General features: G+C 61.4%; 1 non-coding gene across 1 annotated transcript; it reads left to right on the top strand.

The window, feature by feature from the left end:
* The first annotated feature begins 14,870 nt into the window (after positions 1 to 14,870).
* Positions 14,871 to 16,685, top strand: LOC142794686 (small subunit ribosomal RNA). The gene has a single exon (XR_012892546.1). It is a non-coding gene; the product is annotated as a small subunit ribosomal RNA (ribosomal RNA).
* Positions 16,686 to 17,500: the final 815 nt, after the last annotated feature.

The raw sequence follows: 17,500 nt of genomic DNA, 5'->3' as shown, positions 1-17,500 counted from the left end.
GACGCGGTTTTCGCGCCGCCCCGGCTGACGCGGTTTCGTGCCGCCCCGGCAGACGCGGTTTTTTGCCGCCCCGGCAGACGCGTTTTTTTTTTCTTTCGCCCCGGCTGACGCAGTTTTCGCGCCGCCCCGGCAGACGCGGTTTTCGCGCCGCCCCGGCAGACGCGGTTTTTTGCGCCGCCCCGGCTGACGCAGTTCGGACTTGGCACTTTTTGGCTGAGCCTGGCTGGCGGCCCACTCACTCGATCGCCATGTCTGTTTGCCACAGTTTTCCCGGTGGTGCCGCACCCGGGCTCGCCCCGGCTGACGCAGTTTTCGCGCCGCCCCGGCTGACGCGGTTTCGTGCCGCCCCGGCAGACGCGGTTTTTTGCGCCGCCCCGGCTGACGCGGTTTTTTGCCGCCCCGGCTGACGCAGTTCGGACTTGGCACTTTTCGGCTGTGCCTGGCTGGCGGCCCACTCACTCGATCGCCATGTCTGTTTGCCACAGTTTTCCCGGTGGTGCCGCACCCGGGCTCGCCCCGGCAGACGCGTTTTTTTTTTTTCTTTCGCCCCGGCTGACGCAGTTTTCGCGCCGCCCCGGCTGACGCGGTTTCGTGCCGCCCCGGCAGACGCGGTTTTTTGCGCCGCCCCGGCTGACGCGGTTTTTGCCGCCCCGGCTGACGCAGTTCGGACTTAGCACTTTTTGGCTGAGCCTGGCTGGTGGCCCACTCACTCGATCGCCATGTCTGTTAGCCACAGTTTTCCCGGTGGTGCCGCACCCGGGCTCGCCCCGGCTGACGCAGTTTTCGCGCCGCCCCGGCTGACGCGGTTTCGTGCCGCCCCGGCAGACGCGGTTTTCGCGCCGCCCCGGCTGACGCGGTTTTTGCCGCCCCGGCTGACGCAGTTCGGACTTAGCACTTTTCGGCTGTGCCTGGCTGGCGGCCCACTCACTCGATCGCCATGTCTGTTTGCCACAGTTTTCCCGGTGGTGCCGCACCCGGGCTCGCCCCGGCTGACGCAGTTTTCGCGCCGCCCCGGCTGACGCGGTTTCGTGCCGCCCCGGCAGACGCGGTTTTCGCGCCGCCCCGGCTGACGCGGTTTCGTGCCGCCCCGGCAGACGCGGTTTTTTGCCGCCCCAGCTGACGCAGTTCGGACTTAGCACTTTTTGGCTGAGCCTTGCTGGCGGCCCACTCACTCGATCGCCATGTCTGTTTGCCACAGTTTTCCCGGTGGTGCCGCACCCGGGCTCGCCCCGGCAGACGCGTTTTTTTTTTTCTTTCGCCCCGGCTGACGCAGTTTTCGCGCCGCCCCGGCAGACGCGGTTTTCGCGCCGCCCCGGCAGACGCGGTTTTTTGCGCCGCCCCGGCTGACGCGGTTTTTTGCCGCCCCGGCTGACGCAGTTCGGACTTGGCACTTTTTGGCTGAGCCTGGCTGGCGGCCCACTCACTCGATCGCCATGTCTGTTTGCCACAGTTTTCCCGGTGGTGCCGCACCCGGGCTCGCCCCGGCTGACGCAGTTTTCGCGCCGCCCCGGCAGACGCGGTTTCGTGCCGCCCCGGCAGACGCGGTTTTTTGCGCCGCCCCGGCTGACGCGGTTTTTTGCCGCCCCGGCTGACACGGTTCGGACTTTGCACTTTTCGGCTGTGCCTGGCTGGCGGCCCACTCACTCGATCGCCATGTCTGTTTGCCACAGTTTTCCCGGTGGTGCCGCACCCGGGCTCGCCCCGGCAGACGCGTTTTTTTTTTTTTTTCTTTCGCCCCGGCTGACGCAGTTTTCGCGCCGCCCCGGCTGACGCGGTTTCGTGCCGCCCCGGCAGACGCGGTTTTTTGCGCCGCCCCGGCTGACGTGGTTTTTGCCGCCCCGGCTGACGCAGTTCGGACTTTGCACTTTTTGGCTGAGCCTGGCTGGCGGCCCACTCACTCGATCGCCATGTCTGTTTGCCACAGTTTTCCCGGTGGTGCCGCACCCGGGCTCGCCCCGGCAGACGCGTTTTTTTTTTTCCTTCGCCCCGGCAGACGTGGTTCCCCCCCCCCCCTCCGTCTTTCTTTTTGTTTTTTTTTTTCGCCGCGGCTGAAGTGGATTTTTCGGTGCCTCGACGCCCCGGTAGTCGCGGTTTTTCCGTTTCCGCACGGCCCCGGCTGACGCTGCTCGGTCACAGTCGCCTTTTGTGGTGATTGCAGACTTCTTGAGCGCGGGTGTTTTTTTTTTTTGTTGTTGTTGTTGTTTTATTACGCATTCGCTCCAGCAGACGCTGTTTAGACTTTTTGTTTCCTCTTTTATCCTGCGACGAGGTGACGAGGTTTATTCGGTGCCCCGCCGCCCCGGCTGAAGTGATTTTTCCTGTCCCGTGCCGCCCCGGCTGACGCGGTTGGGACTTCGCGTTTGTTCGGCCGCCACGGGTTTTGGCGCACTCGCTCGGTTGCTTGTTGTTGCCACTTGTTGCGAACCCAGGTTTCTTGAGCGAGCGCGGGCGTTTTTTCTTCCTTTCTTTCTTTGTTCTATGTGTTAGCGAATCGGCCTTTAATATCACACGAGGACTCACAACCAACAATTTTCAGTTTGAAGTGTAAAAAATCTGCAGGTGTTGACGTAACTGACTTGCCCCGTACCCTTGAGTACATCCATGAAGTTCTCGTAGTACTACTAAATCGCATTATTCCAAGTGGAGAAATTCCCATAAACTTGCAAACCTCTACACGAAAATCGGTGCGCGTGATAAAGTTGAAAATTATCGTCCGATATCAAATGTGCCTTCTATAACACAAATTCTAGGAAAAAAAAAAAAAAAACACTTGTTCGCCGTTTTCTGCGCCGTGACTGGCAGCACTCCGGCGAAGCGAAACGGGGTCGATTCGAGCACGATATCGGCGTCTTTCGACGTGCTCGCCGGCGACCGTCGCACGAGTACGTCGCACGAGCGCGTCTGCCGGGGCGCCGTTTGCGAAGCCGACGCAAAAGTGGGAACCGCCGCTCGGATGATCGCCGCTTTCGGCAGAGTGAGTGTTGGCACTCCGGGGAAGCGAAACAGCGTGAATGCGCCCACGAAATCGGCGTATTTTGAAGTGCCCGCCGGCGACCGTCGCACGAGTACGGTAAACCGCGTCAGCCGGGGCGTAGTTCGGGACGCCGACGAAAAAGTGGGAAGCGCAACTCGGATCTTCGCCGTTTTTGCAGGAGTGAGTGGCGGCCCTCCTGCGAGACCAAGAAGCATCGATTCGTGCACGAATTCGGCGCCTTTCGACGTGATCGCCGGCGACCGTCGCTCGAGTAGGGCAAACCGCGTCTGCCGGGGCGGGCTTCGGGACGCCGATGCGAAAGTGGGAAACGCTGCTCGGATGTTCGCCGTTTTTGGCCGAGTGAGTGCTGGCACACGGGCGAAGCCAAACGGGGCCGATTACGGCACGATATCGGCGTCTTTCGACGTGCCCGCCGGCGACCGTCGCACGAGTACGGTAAACCGCGTCAGCCCGGGCGGAGTTCGGGACGCCGATGCGAAAGTGGAGAACGCCGCTCGGATCTTCGCCGTTTTTGGAGGAGTGAGTGGCGGCACTCCGGAGAAGCCAGGGAGCGCCAATTAGCGCACGATATCGGCGTCTTTCGACGCGCTCGCCGGCGACCGTCGCACGAGTAGGGCAAACCGCGTCTGCCGGGGCGGGGTTTACGACGCCGACGCAAAAGTGGGAACCGCCGCTCGGATGTTGGCCGTTTTTGGCAGAGTGAGTGCTGGCACTCCGGCGACGCGAAAGAGCGCGAATGCGCCCACGAAAGTGGCGTATTTGGACGTGCGTGACGGCGACCGCTGCAGGAGTACGAAAAACCACGTCAGCCGGGGCGAGCGACACACGGCGGTCTGGGTGCTTATCGCTGCTATTATAGGGGCACCCCGGCAGACGCAGAAAAAAAAAAAAAAATTTTCGACCTTCTTTTTTGCTGGTCGAGCTCGGGTAACCCAGGTCGCAATGGGAGCCGCGCACGAAAGCGGCGTCGCGAGACGCGTTCGCGGTCGCTAGTCGCACGAGCTCGGCAACCGCGTCAGCCGGCGCGGAGTTCGGGATGCCGACGGCTAAGTGGGTACCGCTGCTCGGATGTTCGCCGTTTTTGGCCGAGTGAGTGCTGGCACTCCGGTGAAGCCAAGGAGCGCCAATTCGTGCACGATATCGGCGTCTTTCGACGTGCCCGCCGGCCACCGCCGCACGAGTACGGCAAACCGCGTCTGCCGGGGCGGGGTTCGCGACGCGTACGCAATAGTGGGAACCGTCGCTCGGATGTTCGTCGTCTTTGGCCGAGCGAGTGCTGGCACTCCGGCGAAGCGAAACGGGGCCGATTCGGGCACGATATCGGCGTATTTCGACGTGCTCGCCGGCGACCGTCGCACGAGTACGGCAAAGCGCGTCTGCCGGGGCGAGGTTTGCGACGCCGACGAAAAAGTGGGAAGCGCCGCTCGGATCTTCGCCGTTTTTGCAGGAGTGAGTGGCGGCCCTCCTGCGAGACCAAGAAGCATCGACTCGCGCACGATATCGGTGTCTTTCGACGTGCCCGCCGGCCACCGCCGCACGAGTACGGCAAACCGCGTATGCCGGGGCGGGGTTGGCGACGCCGACGCAAAAGTGGGAACCGCCACTAGGATGTTCGCCGTTTTTGGCAGAGTGAGTGCTGGCACTCCGGCGAAGCGAAAGAGCGCGAATGCGCCCACGAAAGTGGCGTGTTTGGACGTGCTTGACGACGACCACCGCAGGAAAACGAAAAACCACGTCAGCCGGGGCGAGCGACCCATGGCGGTCTGGGTGCTTATCGCTGCTATTATAGGGGCACCCCGGCAGACGCAAAAAAAAAAAAAAAAATTTTTTTCGACATTCTTTTTTGCTCGTCGACCTCGGGTGACCCAGGTCGCAGTGGGAGCCGCGCACGAAAGCGGCGTCGCGAGACGGCTTCGCGGTCGCTAGTCGCACGAGCTCGGCAACCGCGTCTGCCGGGGCGGAGTTCGGGACGCCGACGGCTAAGTGGGAACCGCCGCTCGGATGTTCGCCGTTTGTGGCCGAGTGAGTGCTGGCACTCCGGCGAAGCCAAACGGGGCCGATTCCGGCACGATATCGGCGTCTTTCTACGTGCTCGCCGGCGACCGTCGCACGAGTACGGCAAAGTGCGTCTGCCGGGGCGGGGTTTGCGACGCGTACGCAATAGTGAGAACCGTCGCTCGGATGTTCGTCGTCTTTCGCCGAGCCAGTGCTGGCAATCCGGCGAAGCCGAACGGAGCCGATTCGGGCACGATATCGGCGTCTTTCCACGTGCTCGCCGGCGACCGTCGCACGAGTACGGTAAACCGCGTCAGCCGGGGCGGAGTTCGGGACGCCGATGCGAAAGTGGGAAGCGCCGCTCGGATCTTCGCCGTTTTTGGAGGAGTCAGTGGCGGCACTCCGGTGAAGCCAAGGTGCGCCAATTCGCGCACGATATCGGCGTCTTTCGACGTGCCCGCCGGCCACCGTCGCACGAGTACGGCAAACCTCGTCTGCCGGGGCGGGGTTTGCGACGCCGACGCAAAAGTGGGAACCGCCGCTCGGATGTTCGCCGTTTTTGGCAGAGTGAGTGCTGGCACTCCGGCGAAGCGAAAGAGCGCGAATGCGCCCACGAAAGTGGCGTGTTTGGACGTGCTTGACGACGACCACCGCAGGAAAACGAAAAACCACGTCAGCCGGGGCGAGCGACCCATGGCGGTCTGGGTGCTTATCGCTGCTATTATAGGGGCACCCCGGCAGACGCAAAAAAAAAAAAAATTTTTTTCGACATTCTTTTTTGCTCGTCGACCTCGGGTGACCCAGGTCGCAGTGGGAGCCGCGCACGAAAGCGGCGTCGCGAGACGGCTTCGCGGTCGCTAGTCGCACGAGCTCGGCAACCGCGTCTGCCGGGGCGGAGTTCGGGACGCCGACGGCTAAGTGGGAACCGCCGCTCGGATGTTCGCCGTTTGTGGCCGAGTGAGTGCTGGCACTCCGGCGAAGCCAAACGGGGCCGATTCCGGCACGATATCGGCGTCTTTCTACGTGCTCGCCGGCGACCGTCGCACGAGTACGGCAAAGTGCGTCTGCCGGGGCGGGGTTTGCGACGCGTACGCAATAGTGAGAACCGTCGCTCGGATGTTCGTCGTCTTTCGCCGAGCCAGTGCTGGCACTCCGGCGAAGCCGAACGGAGCCGATTCGGGCACGATATCGGCGTCTTTCCACGTGCTCGCCGGCGACCGTCGCACGAGTACGGTAAACCGCGTCAGCCGGGGCGGAGTTCGGGACGCCGATGCGAAAGTGGGAAGCGCCGCTCGGATCTTCGCCGTTTTTGGAGGAGTCAGTGGCGGCACTCCGGTGAAGCCAAGGTGCGCCAATTCGCGCACGATATCGGCGTCTTGCCACATGCCGCCGAAATATGGGTGTCGGAGAAAACAGAGTGCCGCGCGTAACGAGGGGCGCGCGTGTTACAGAGAGATATGCCCAAACGCATGAAAGTGTACGCAGGTGTCCTAAGGCAGTTTTTTTTTTTTTTCCTCATTTTGATGTCGCCCCGGCTGACGTGGTTTTCGTTTTTCCGTGCCGCCCCGGCTGACGCGGTTTTCGTTTTTCCGTGCCGCCCCGGCTGACGCAGTTTTTGCGCCGCCCCGGCTGACGCGGTTTTCGCGCCGCCCCGGCTGACGCGGTTCCGACTTTGCACTTTTTGGCTCACCCCGGCTGGCGGCCCACTCACTCGATCGCCAGGTCTGTTTGCCCCGGTGGTTCCACCGCCAGGCTTAAGCGCGAACTTTTTTTGTTTGTTTTCTTTTGATTAAGCGCAAGCTTTTTTCTTTGTTTTCTTTTGATTAAGCGCGGGCTTTTTTCTTTGTTTTTTTTGCATTCGCCCCGGCAGACGCGGTTTTTGCGCCGCCCCGGCTGACGCGGTTTTTGCCGCCCCGGCTGACGCAGTTCGGACTTAGCACTTTTCGGCTGTGCCTGGCTGGCGGCCCACTCACTCGATCGCCATGTCTGTTTGCCACAGTTTTCCCGGTGGTGCCGCACCCGGGCTCGCCCCGGCTGACGCGGTTTCGTGCCGCCCCGGCAGACGCGGTTTTCGCGCCGCCCCGGCTGACGCGGTTTCGTGCCGCCCCGGCAGACGCGGTTTTTTGCCGCCCCGGCAGACGCGTTTTTTTTTTCTTTCGCCCCGGCTGACGCAGTTTTCGCGCCGCCCCGGCAGACGCGGTTTTCGCGCCGCCCCGGCAGACGCGGTTTTTTGCGCCGCCCCGGCTGACGCAGTTCGGACTTGGCACTTTTTGGCTGAGCCTGGCTGGCGGCCCACTCACTCGATCGCCATGTCTGTTTGCCACAGTTTTCCCGGTGGTGCCGCACCCGGGCTCGCCCCGGCTGACGCAGTTTTCGCGCCGCCCCGGCTGACGCGGTTTCGTGCCGCCCCGGCAGACGCGGTTTTTTGCGCCGCCCCGGCTGACGCGGTTTTTTGCCGCCCCGGCTGACGCAGTTCGGACTTGGCACTTTTCGGCTGTGCCTGGCTGGCGGCCCACTCACTCGATCGCCATGTCTGTTTGCCACAGTTTTCCCGGTGGTGCCGCACCCGGGCTCGCCCCGGCAGACGCGTTTTTTTTTTTTCTTTCGCCCCGGCTGACGCAGTTTTCGCGCCGCCCCGGCTGACGCGGTTTCGTGCCGCCCCGGCAGACGCGGTTTTTTGCGCCGCCCCGGCTGACGCGGTTTTTGCCGCCCCGGCTGACGCAGTTCGGACTTAGCACTTTTTGGCTGAGCCTGGCTGGTGGCCCACTCACTCGATCGCCATGTCTGTTAGCCACAGTTTTCCCGGTGGTGCCGCACCCGGGCTCGCCCCGGCTGACGCAGTTTTCGCGCCGCCCCGGCTGACGCGGTTTCGTGCCGCCCCGGCAGACGCGGTTTTCGCGCCGCCCCGGCTGACGCGGTTTTTGCCGCCCCGGCTGACGCAGTTCGGACTTAGCACTTTTCGGCTGTGCCTGGCTGGCGGCCCACTCACTCGATCGCCATGTCTGTTTGCCACAGTTTTCCCGGTGGTGCCGCACCCGGGCTCGCCCCGGCTGACGCAGTTTTCGCGCCGCCCCGGCTGACGCGGTTTCGTGCCGCCCCGGCAGACGCGGTTTTCGCGCCGCCCCGGCTGACGCGGTTTCGTGCCGCCCCGGCAGACGCGGTTTTTTGCCGCCCCAGCTGACGCAGTTCGGACTTAGCACTTTTTGGCTGAGCCTTGCTGGCGGCCCACTCACTCGATCGCCATGTCTGTTTGCCACAGTTTTCCCGGTGGTGCCGCACCCGTGCTCGCCCCGGCAGACGCGTTTTTTTTTTTCTTTCGCCCCGGCTGACGCAGTTTTCGCGCCGCCCCGGCAGACGCGGTTTTCGCGCCGCCCCGGCAGACGCGGTTTTTTGCGCCGCCCCGGCTGACGCGGTTTTTTGCCGCCCCGGCTGACGCAGTTCGGACTTGGCACTTTTTGGCTGAGCCTGGCTGGCGGCCCACTCACTCGATCGCCATGTCTGTTTGCCACAGTTTTCCCGGTGGTGCCGCACCCGGGCTCGCCCCGGCTGACGCAGTTTTCGCGCCGCCCCGGCAGACGCGGTTTCGTGCCGCCCCGGCAGACGCGGTTTTTTGCGCCGCCCCGGCTGACGCGGTTTTTTGCCGCCCCGGCTGACACGGTTCGGACTTTGCACTTTTCGGCTGTGCCTGGCTGGCGGCCCACTCACTCGATCGCCATGTCTGTTTGCCACAGTTTTCCCGGTGGTGCCGCACCCGGGCTCGCCCCGGCAGACGCGTTTTTTTTTTTTTTTCTTTCGCCCCGGCTGACGCAGTTTTCGCGCCGCCCCGGCTGACGCGGTTTCGTGCCGCCCCGGCAGACGCGGTTTTTTGCGCCGCCCCGGCTGACGTGGTTTTTGCCGCCCCGGCTGACGCAGTTCGGACTTTGCACTTTTTGGCTGAGCCTGGCTGGCGGCCCACTCACTCGATCGCCATGTCTGTTTGCCACAGTTTTCCCGGTGGTGCCGCACCCGGGCTCGCCCCGGCAGACGCGTTTTTTTTTTTCCTTCGCCCCGGCAGACGTGGTTCCCCCCCCCCCCCTCCGTCTTTCTTTTTGTTTTTTTTTTTCGCCGCGGCTGAAGTGGATTTTTCGGTGCCTCGACGCCCCGGTAGTCGCGGTTTTTCCGTTTCCGCACGGCCCCGGCTGACGCTGCTCGGTCACAGTCGCCTTTTGTGGTGATTGCAGACTTCTTGAGCGCGGGTGTTTTTTTTTTTTGTTGTTGTTGTTGTTTTATTACGCATTCGCTCCAGCAGACGCTGTTTAGACTTTTTGTTTCCTCTTTTATCCTGCGACGAGGTGACGAGGTTTATTCGGTGCCCCGCCGCCCCGGCTGAAGTGATTTTTCCTGTCCCGTGCCGCCCCGGCTGACGCGGTTGGGACTTCGCGTTTGTTCGGCCGCCACGGGTTTTGGCGCACTCGCTCGGTTGCTTGTTGTTGCCACTTGTTGCGAACCCAGGTTTCTTGAGCGAGCGCGGGCGTTTTTTCTTCCTTTCTTTCTTTGTTCTATGTGTTAGCGAATCGGCCTTTAATATCACACGAGGACTCACAACCAACAATTTTCAGTTTGAAGTGTAAAAAATCTGCAGGTGTTGACGTAACTGACTTGCCCCGTACCCTTGAGTACATCCATGAAGTTCTCGTAGTACTACTAAATCGCATTATTCCAAGTGGAGAAATTCCCATAAACTTGCAAACCTCTACACGAAAATCGGTGCGCGTGATAAAGTTGAAAATTATCGTCCGATATCAAATGTGCCTTCTATAACACAAATTCTAGGAAAAAAAAAAAAAAAAACACTTGTTCGCCGTTTTCTGCGCCGTGACTGGCAGCACTCCGGCGAAGCGAAACGGGGTCGATTCGAGCACGATATCGGCGTCTTTCGACGTGCTCGCCGGCGACCGTCGCACGAGTACGTCGCACGAGCGCGTCTGCCGGGGCGCCGTTTGCGAAGCCGACGCAAAAGTGGGAACCGCCGCTCGGATGATCGCCGCTTTCGGCAGAGTGAGTGTTGGCACTCCGGGGAAGCGAAACAGCGTGAATGCGCCCACGAAATCGGCGTATTTTGAAGTGCCCGCCGGCGACCGTCGCACGAGTACGGTAAACCGCGTCAGCCGGGGCGTAGTTCGGGACGCCGACGAAAAAGTGGGAAGCGCAACTCGGATCTTCGCCGTTTTTGCAGGAGTGAGTGGCGGCCCTCCTGCGAGACCAAGAAGCATCGATTCGTGCACGAATTCGGCGCCTTTCGACGTGATCGCCGGCGACCGTCGCTCGAGTAGGGCAAACCGCGTCTGCCGGGGCGGGCTTCGGGACGCCGATGCGAAAGTGGGAAACGCTGCTCGGATGTTCGCCGTTTTTGGCCGAGTGAGTGCTGGCACACGGGCGAAGCCAAACGGGGCCGATTACGGCACGATATCGGCGTCTTTCGACGTGCCCGCCGGCGACCGTCGCACGAGTACGGTAAACCGCGTCAGCCCGGGCGGAGTTCGGGACGCCGATGCGAAAGTGGAGAACGCCGCTCGGATCTTCGCCGTTTTTGGAGGAGTGAGTGGCGGCACTCCGGAGAAGCCAGGGAGCGCCAATTAGCGCACGATATCGGCGTCTTTCGACGCGCTCGCCGGCGACCGTCGCACGAGTAGGGCAAACCGCGTCTGCCGGGGCGGGGTTTACGACGCCGACGCAAAAGTGGGAACCGCCGCTCGGATGTTGGCCGTTTTTGGCAGAGTGAGTGCTGGCACTCCGGCGACGCGAAAGAGCGCGAATGCGCCCACGAAAGTGGCGTATTTGGACGTGCGTGACGGCGACCGCTGCAGGAGTACGAAAAACCACGTCAGCCGGGGCGAGCGACACACGGCGGTCTGGGTGCTTATCGCTGCTATTATAGGGGCACCCCGGCAGACGCAGAAAAAAAAAAAAAAATTTTCGACCTTCTTTTTTGCTGGTCGAGCTCGGGTAACCCAGGTCGCAATGGGAGCCGCGCACGAAAGCGGCGTCGCGAGACGCGTTCGCGGTCGCTAGTCGCACGAGCTCGGCAACCGCGTCAGCCGGCGCGGAGTTCGGGATGCCGACGGCTAAGTGGGTACCGCTGCTCGGATGTTCGCCGTTTTTGGCCGAGTGAGTGCTGGCACTCCGGTGAAGCCAAGGAGCGCCAATTCGTGCACGATATCGGCGTCTTTCGACGTGCCCGCCGGCCACCGCCGCACGAGTACGGCAAACCGCGTCTGCCGGGGCGGGGTTCGCGACGCGTACGCAATAGTGGGAACCGTCGCTCGGATGTTCGTCGTCTTTGGCCGAGCGAGTGCTGGCACTCCGGCGAAGCGAAACGGGGCCGATTCGGGCACGATATCGGCGTATTTCGACGTGCTCGCCGGCGACCGTCGCACGAGTACGGCAAAGCGCGTCTGCCGGGGCGAGGTTTGCGACGCCGACGAAAAAGTGGGAAGCGCCGCTCGGATCTTCGCCGTTTTTGCAGGAGTGAGTGGCGGCCCTCCTGCGAGACCAAGAAGCATCGACTCGCGCACGATATCGGTGTCTTTCGACGTGCCCGCCGGCCACCGCCGCACGAGTACGGCAAACCGCGTATGCCGGGGCGGGGTTGGCGACGCCGACGCAAAAGTGGGAACCGCCACTAGGATGTTCGCCGTTTTTGGCAGAGTGAGTGCTGGCACTCCGGCGAAGCGAAAGAGCGCGAATGCGCCCACGAAAGTGGCGTGTTTGGACGTGCTTGACGACGACCACCGCAGGAAAACGAAAAACCACGTCAGCCGGGGCGAGCGACCCATGGCGGTCTGGGTGCTTATCGCTGCTATTATAGGGGCACCCCGGCAGACGCAAAAAAAAAAAAAAAAATTTTTTTCGACATTCTTTTTTGCTCGTCGACCTCGGGTGACCCAGGTCGCAGTGGGAGCCGCGCACGAAAGCGGCGTCGCGAGACGGCTTCGCGGTCGCTAGTCGCACGAGCTCGGCAACCGCGTCTGCCGGGGCGGAGTTCGGGACGCCGACGGCTAAGTGGGAACCGCCGCTCGGATGTTCGCCGTTTGTGGCCGAGTGAGTGCTGGCACTCCGGCGAAGCCAAACGGGGCCGATTCCGGCACGATATCGGCGTCTTTCTACGTGCTCGCCGGCGACCGTCGCACGAGTACGGCAAAGTGCGTCTGCCGGGGCGGGGTTTGCGACGCGTACGCAATAGTGAGAACCGTCGCTCGGATGTTCGTCGTCTTTCGCCGAGCCAGTGCTGGCAATCCGGCGAAGCCGAACGGAGCCGATTCGGGCACGATATCGGCGTCTTTCCACGTGCTCGCCGGCGACCGTCGCACGAGTACGGTAAACCGCGTCAGCCGGGGCGGAGTTCGGGACGCCGATGCGAAAGTGGGAAGCGCCGCTCGGATCTTCGCCGTTTTTGGAGGAGTCAGTGGCGGCACTCCGGTGAAGCCAAGGTGCGCCAATTCGCGCACGATATCGGCGTCTTTCGACGTGCCCGCCGGCCACCGTCGCACGAGTACGGCAAACCTCGTCTGCCGGGGCGGGGTTTGCGACGCCGACGCAAAAGTGGGAACCGCCGCTCGGATGTTCGCCGTTTTTGGCAGAGTGAGTGCTGGCACTCCGGCGAAGCGAAAGAGCGCGAATGCGCCCACGAAAGTGGCGTGTTTGGACGTGCTTGACGACGACCACCGCAGGAAAACGAAAAACCACGTCAGCCGGGGCGAGCGACCCATGGCGGTCTGGGTGCTTATCGCTGCTATTATAGGGGCACCCCGGCAGACGCAAAAAAAAAAAAAATTTTTTTCGACATTCTTTTTTGCTCGTCGACCTCGGGTGACCCAGGTCGCAGTGGGAGCCGCGCACGAAAGCGGCGTCGCGAGACGGCTTCGCGGTCGCTAGTCGCACGAGCTCGGCAACCGCGTCTGCCGGGGCGGAGTTCGGGACGCCGACGGCTAAGTGGGAACCGCCGCTCGGATGTTCGCCGTTTGTGGCCGAGTGAGTGCTGGCACTCCGGCGAAGCCAAACGGGGCCGATTCCGGCACGATATCGGCGTCTTTCTACGTGCTCGCCGGCGACCGTCGCACGAGTACGGCAAAGTGCGTCTGCCGGGGCGGGGTTTGCGACGCGTACGCAATAGTGAGAACCGTCGCTCGGATGTTCGTCGTCTTTCGCCGAGCCAGTGCTGGCACTCCGGCGAAGCCGAACGGAGCCGATTCGGGCACGATATCGGCGTCTTTCCACGTGCTCGCCGGCGACCGTCGCACGAGTACGGTAAACCGCGTCAGCCGGGGCGGAGTTCGGGACGCCGATGCGAAAGTGGGAAGCGCCGCTCGGATCTTCGCCGTTTTTGGAGGAGTCAGTGGCGGCACTCCGGTGAAGCCAAGGTGCGCCAATTCGCGCACGATATCGGCGTCTTTCGACGTGCCCGCCGGCCACCGTCGCACGAGTACGGCAAACCTCGTCTGCCGGGGCGGGGTTTGCGACGCCGACGCAAAAGTGGGAACCGCCGCTCGGATGTTCGCCGTTTTTGGCAGAGTGAGTGCTGGCACTCCGGCGAAGCGAAAGAGCGTGAATGCGCCCACGAAAGTAGCGTATTTGGACGTGCTTGACGGCGACCGCCGCAGGAGTACGAAAAACCACGTCAGCCGGGGCGAGCGACCCACGGCGGTCTGGGTGCTTATCGCTGCTATTATAGGGGCACCCCGGCAGACGCAGAAAGAAAAAAAAAAATGGGGACATGGCGTGCGTCACCGTGCGGCTTCGCAGCGTTGCCGAAGTCGCCGAGCCCTTCGACTGAGCCGAACGGCGGACAGGGAACGTTGGTCGGCCGTTCTAACCTGTCGGTGCCACGCCGAGACGTCGTTAAGGAAAACCGCGTCGTGGGCCTCTACGACGCCGTCGAGTCGTTGTACGTTTGGTGTCCAGCGTGTCGGCGGCGAGTAGCGGACACGTCGTTCACGACTTCGGTCTTTCGCAGTCGACGCGAACTTGCGGAGAGTCGTGGTGCCTCACGTTTTCGGCAGAAACCGCGGCGGAATTTTCCCGTGCGTGCGCGCACGACCTCGGTGCTGTGCCGTCAGCGTAGTGTTGCACAAACTCGTGGCCTACCCAAGGTGCGGTACGTTTGCGGCCGTATCCTCGGTGGGAATTTCGTGAGTAGGGTCGCAAATTCTACGACCTCGGCGGGTTTGAGAGCGACGTAGACTTGTGGCACGCTCAACATGCCACACGTTTCGGGGCACACCCGCGGTGAAATTTTCTCGAGTACGCTCGTATTAGGGCCCAAGGAGGTCTGGGTACTTATCGCTGCTATTATGTGGGGGTTCTCGTGAGCGGCGTACGCGAAAGCGACCGGGTGTCTGATATGCGGCGGGCTTCGGCCTCGTCAAGCGTGTCCTCGGGTCTGCTCCAGGGGAATCCACGGCAGTCGTCTGCAGCCTCATCCGCTTGATGCGTTAGGGGCTGGTTGTCGGACGGTGCCGTTTTACCACGATATCGAGGTGTGTTCCGTGTCGTCCTCGGGCGATTCAGATGCGAAAGCGCCGAAGACGCGGGCGTGACCCGTCGTCTGGCGGCTTTGCAGTCTCGGCTCCGTTGCTAGTTCCGGCCGGTCCACCGACAGTGCAGCGGGCTTGGGCAACCCGCACGGCGCGACCGAGTCGATGCAACGAAAAAGAGCGAGCATGAACGTGCTTCTTGCCGCACGGCTCCCACTCGTCTTTCGGGAAGGTTGTGCCGTAGCGAGCTCGAACGCCGTCATCTCGGAGTGCAAAATAAGCGTGTTGGGGCGCCTGAAGGTGGCCTCCGCCGCACACAGACTGCGTCCGGCCCGCCGAGGGCGAGGACGGACGCGCAGTCGAACGATTACCTGGTTGATCCTGCCAGTAATCATATGCTTGTCTCAAAGATTAAGCCATGCATGTCTAAGTACATGCCGAAATAAGGCGAAACCGCGAATGGCTCATTAAATCAGTTATGGTTCCTTAGATCGTTTCTTCCTACTTGGATAACTGTGGCAATTCTAGAGCTAATACATGCAGTGAGCCTGGAGCCCTTTGGGTAACGGGTGCTTTTATTAGACCAAGATCGATCGGGTTTCGGCCCGTATTGTGTGGTGACTCTGGATAACTTTGTGCTGATCGCATGGCCACGAGCCGGCGACGTTTCTTTCAAGTGTCTGCCTTATCAACTTTCGATGGTAGGTTACTTGCTTACCATGGTTGTTACGGGTAACGGAGAATCAGGGTTCGATTCCGGAGAGGGAGCCTGAGAAACGGCTACCACATCCAAGGAAGGCAGCAGGCGCGCAAATTACCCACTCCCGGCACGGGGAGGTAGTGACGAAAAATAACAATACGGGACTCTTTTGAGGCCCCGTAATTGAAATGAGTACACTCTAAATCCTTTAACGAGGATCAATTGGAGGGCAAGTCTGGTGCCAGCAGCCGCGGTAATTCCAGCTCCAATAGCGTATACTAAAGCTGCTGCGGTTAAAAAGCTCGTAGTTGGATCTCAGTTCCAGACGAGTAGTGCATCTACCCGATGCGACGGCTCGGACTGAACATCATGCCGGTTCTTTCTTGGTGCACTTCATTGTGTGCCTCGAGATGGCCGGTGCTTTTACTTTGAAAAAATTAGAGTGCTCAACGCAGGCGAGTCGCCTGAATAAACTTGCATGGAATAATAGAACAAGACCTCGTTTCTGTTCTGTTGGTTTTTGGAATACGAGGTAATGATTAAGAGGGACGGACGGGGGCATTCGTATTGCGGCGCTAGAGGTGAAATTCTTGGACCGTCGCAAGACGAACTACTGCGAAAGCATTTGCCAAGAATGTTTTCATTGATCAAGAACGAAAGTCAGAGGTTCGAAGGCGATCAGATACCGCCCTAGTTCTGACCATAAACGATGCCAACCAGCGATCCGCCTGAGTTACTCAAATGACTCGGCGGGCAGCTTCCGGGAAACCAAAGTATTTGGGTTCCGGGGGAAGTATGGTTGCAAAGCTGAAACTTAAAGGAATTGACGGAAGGGCACCACCAGGAGTGGAGCCTGCGGCTTAATTTGACTCAACACGGGAAAACTTACCCGGCCCGGACACTGGGAGGATTGACAGATTGAGAGCTCTTTCTTGATTCGGTGGATGGTGGTGCATGGCCGTTCTTAGTTGGTGGAGCGATTTGTCTGGTTAATTCCGATAACGAACGAGACTCTAGCCTATTAAATAGGTGCGGGGTTCCCAGCACCTTACAACCTTCTTAGAGGGACAAGCGGCTCCTAGCCGCACGAAACAGAGCAATAACAGGTCTGTGATGCCCTTAGATGTCCGGGGCCGCACGCGCGCTACACTGAAGGAAGCAGCGTGTCTTTATCCCTGTCTGAAAAGACTGGGTAACCCGTGGAACTTCTTTCGTGATTGGGATAGGGGCTTGCAATTGTTCCCCTTGAACGAGGAATTCCCAGTAAGCGCGAGTCATAAGCTCGCGTTGATTACGTCCCTGCCCTTTGTACACACCGCCCGTCGCTACTACCGATTGAATGATTTAGTGAGGTCTTCGGACCGATGTCCGGCGCGGCCTTTCGGTTGCGCCGGTCTGTTGGAAAGATGACCAAACTTGATCATTTAGAGGAAGTAAAAGTCGTAACAAGGTTTCCGTAGGTGAACCTGCGGAAGGATCATTAACGGATTGTGAAGGGTGAGCGCCTCAGCTGCGTCTGCGCCCGACACTTTCTGCCGCTGACCCCGTTTGGACGCGGGGTCGGCTTTTCCCCACGGGGCTGCCTGAATGTGGAGCGGCACCCCGTGACAAATTGTTGCGCCCAGCGGACGCCAACACCGCGACCTTGGACGGTCGGCCAGGTGGCGGACGCGGGTACAAACGGCGCAACGCACTCATAGGTCGGCTTTCGACCCGCCACTGCACCGTGGCTCGAAGCGCTCGAAATGCGCGACCCGACCGCTGCGGGACCGCCTAGTACTGTAAACAGGAGCGGCGGAGCGCGAACGGCGAGTCGTGGTTACGTCGGTAGAAGGCGAGGCTGCGCGTTCCCGAAACGCCAGCCGAGTGCCCTCCCGACCGTTCGAGCGTGCAAGAACGAGACCCGACAATCGCGCGGCGACTGCCAAGTACGAGAGGAACGGCACAAGCGTCGGCGGTCGGTCAAGGAACTGGCGATGTGACGGGTCCGCTGTGCACCAGTGCATACCGTCCCGCCGTCCGCGGCAAGCGCTTCCGCGTCCTCGGGTGACGGAGGCTGCCGGTCGGTTCTTGCAGGCGAGGGATCTCGCTGGCACCGGTTCGCGTTGACGCGCGGCCGGTCATGGCACGGCGATGCGACGGCCGAGGTGCGCAGTACTCGATGGAGGAACCGCACGCTCCGATGACCGTCCCGCCCTCCGCGGCGTATGCGTACCGACCGTAATGGTTGCAGCAGCGCCGGCCGGCTTTTGAATTCGCCACACGAAACACGGTGCGAGATCGCGGTTAGGGGAGCGT

This window comes from Rhipicephalus microplus, unplaced genomic scaffold, assembly GCF_043290135.1.
Source record: "Rhipicephalus microplus isolate Deutch F79 unplaced genomic scaffold, USDA_Rmic scaffold_476, whole genome shotgun sequence".
Lineage (NCBI taxonomy): Eukaryota > Metazoa > Arthropoda > Arachnida > Ixodida > Ixodidae > Rhipicephalus > Rhipicephalus microplus.
This window is presented reverse-complemented; position numbering and strand designations above follow the sequence as displayed.